The sequence below is a fragment of the Triticum urartu genome, chromosome 2A, assembly GCF_056163025.1.
Source record: "Triticum urartu cultivar PI428250 chromosome 2A, HENAU_Tu73, whole genome shotgun sequence".
Lineage (NCBI taxonomy): Eukaryota > Viridiplantae > Streptophyta > Magnoliopsida > Poales > Poaceae > Triticum > Triticum urartu.
In genome coordinates, this window is record NC_141874.1 from 622,707,795 (window position 1) to 622,710,505 (window position 2,711).

Genomic DNA, 2,711 nt, shown 5'->3' on the forward strand with positions numbered 1-2,711 from the left:
AAGGCACCAGCGCATGTCAGCCATGGTCCGGAGCCAAGCTGCAGCCGCCCGGTCACGGAGTACATCGACCTATCGTCTGAAGAGGACTAGAGGTTCAGAAAGTTCAGAGTTTCAGAACTCTGTTCTTGTTACAGTGATGAGAGTTTCAGAAAGTTCTGAGTTCTCCAGTTTATCCCAAGTTAGTTTGTGTTATTGCCCAAGTTAGTTTGTGCTGTTATCTTCTAATGCTCAAGTCAGTTTGTGTTAATCAAGTCAACTTTGTTCTACTCAGTTTGTGTTAATCACTGTTGTACTCTGTACTGAACTTCTTCAGAGAAATTCAGTGTTAATCCAGTGAATTTCTTCAGTGTTCTACTTATTTTGCATTTGAGAGTTTATTTGTCTGAATTTCTGTGTTGGATAACATAACTTGTCAAATTTGCAGATTAAGAAAGACAAATAACTGGGCATGAAAATTTTCAAACTTGACAAACTTGTTCATCATACAGTCACACATACTTGAAATCCTCACACAAATCCCCTACTAACCAATGCAACTAGAGCATAAATCACTACACTTGCAAGAACAACAAGTACTAGAAACAAATCTATTTTCCCCCTACTTTTCCTCTACTCATCTAATTTATTCCTCTCTTTCTTCATCCTCTGAATGTCTTGTTCCTTGTCAAGCAAAGCATTTTGTAGCTTCTGGTTGTCATTTGCAAGCTTTCCAATTACCACCCTTGATCTGCCCTGCCATGCATCATCCATCCACCTCAAATACCCACAGGAGTTTAACCCCTGTACATTTCAAATTACAGAAACACATCCAGTCAAAATTGTCATACGGTGCAAAATTCAGTGAAACAAATAAAAAAACTTATCTCATACCTCGTATGGACAACTCAGAAATCGTCGGCCTGCATCAAATCCTTCATTGCAAACCCTATTAACTGGCGTCAATTTGCACCCACATTCAGCCGCACCAAATCCTTCATTGGAAACCCTAATTTCGCATGCCCCCTAAAATTCCAAAGTGAAATCAAAAACAAGAAATACAACAAGAAAATCGAGGAAAGAACATACCTTCATCGCTTTTTTGGAGCCAAAACTAAGCTCTGATGTGACTATCCACTCGCCATCCATGTCGCATCCGTTGCCAGAGCCGCCGCCGCCGCCTTGGTTGACAGAGCCGCCGTCGGTTTGGTCAAGCCGCCGTTGACAGAGCCGCCAGCTTGGTTGAAGACGCTGTTCCCAATGCCTCTCCATGGCGCACGACCGCGTCGTCTCTCCATGGTGCACGACCGGGCCGGCCGCGTCGCCTTCGCAGCTAGGGATTTGAAGAAGGGGATTGGAATACAGAGAGAATGGCCACGGGTTAAAACCCGGTAAACTGAAGGGGGTAACTGCAAAGATACAAATGCATACACGGCCGACCCCATTGCGTGCGTGGCAGCCCATCTGTTCACTTTGCATGCGTTTTGTAGCTAAACGAATCCGTATCAGAGTTAATGTATGAATTTTATGGTTTTTTTTTGTTTGTGTATGCATCCGTTACCCCGCGAAAGTTTATGTACCGCAGGTGTAATTAACTCAACAATTTTTGCGGGGAAAAGCTCCTTCCGGACGTCCACGTCCATCTCCATCGATCGATCTCTGCCTGCATGTACGCGGGGTATTAATATTCCGTTTCGGTGGCAAGAATCATGGGTAGCCTGGCTGACAAGACATACGGGTCGCAGATCCTTTTCGCCGTGGCTGGCCGGCCTAGCGTAGTAGTACTACGTGAACCCGCGGGGCAAAAGGAAGGGCCAGCAGACGAGACAAGAGACAGCAATGGGAGGGATGACGGAGGAGATCCAGCGCCTAAGATTTCTCATCATGGCATCCTGCCTCCCATAGACCCATGTCGATCGATCGGTCGATACTAGTAGTACCGGTCTACCAGGTCGAAAAGGAGTAGAGTAGAGTAGCTTATATATCTAATCCGATCTCCTCCTGTCAGTTGCACTTGAGGGTTGAGATGACCGTGATGGCTGGCGCGATGTGATCCCCCGGTCCGATCTTGAAGACTGAACAGGCGAGACTGGTGGATCTGAGATGAGCCCGTCTGCTGGCGAGGAGGTAGCGTTTGATCCTTTTCCTGCTCGCTTTAGCGCCGGCGGAATATTTTTTTTCTCAAACGTAAGTGTCACACATTTGGCATGAAGTAATATTCTTATGTTAAAAAAGTTGAACTTTTAATCCGAACAAAAAGTTGTCATGTTTCATAATTAAAGTTGTCATCCTCGGGTAACTAAATTTGCCATAAAAAAGTCAGGGTAAAATTGCTTCGTGTCACACGTGTGGCACTTAGGGCCAGTTTGGTTGATGTCCACGCCACTACAGGCCTGACCTGGATGCTGCCCGAACTTTGCCTGGTAGTTGTTTGGTTTGTGTCTGAGACAAAAAATACCTGCCTAGTCTAGCTACCTCACCCGTGAGATTAGCCTGGTGAAGATGAATAAAATAAGATTTTTTGTCCAGGCAAGGTTATCAGCCTGGCCCGGGCGTCTGATGTCGCCCACCTGGATGTGCCACAGGCTAGCTTGGCACTGATTAAATCCAAAAGAGGTACAGTCCGCTTCTGAGAAAAATATTCTAATCACTAAAAGACAGAGTAGCAGGCCAGGGTAGGAAACAAACACCCCCTTGCGAGGCTCGCCTGGATAAGCAAAAAACTTGAACATTCC

At 45.7% G+C, this 2,711-nt stretch overlaps 1 long non-coding RNA gene across 1 annotated transcript; it reads right to left on the minus strand.

The window, feature by feature from the left end:
* Positions 1 to 425: 425 nt before the first annotated feature.
* On the minus strand, positions 426 to 1,124 carry LOC125535599 (uncharacterized). Its single transcript, XR_015615189.1, has 2 exons — positions 871 to 1,124; positions 426 to 780 (listed from the first exon to the last, which is right to left on the minus strand). It is a non-coding gene; the product is annotated as an uncharacterized LOC125535599 (long non-coding RNA).
* Positions 1,125 to 2,711: the final 1,587 nt, after the last annotated feature.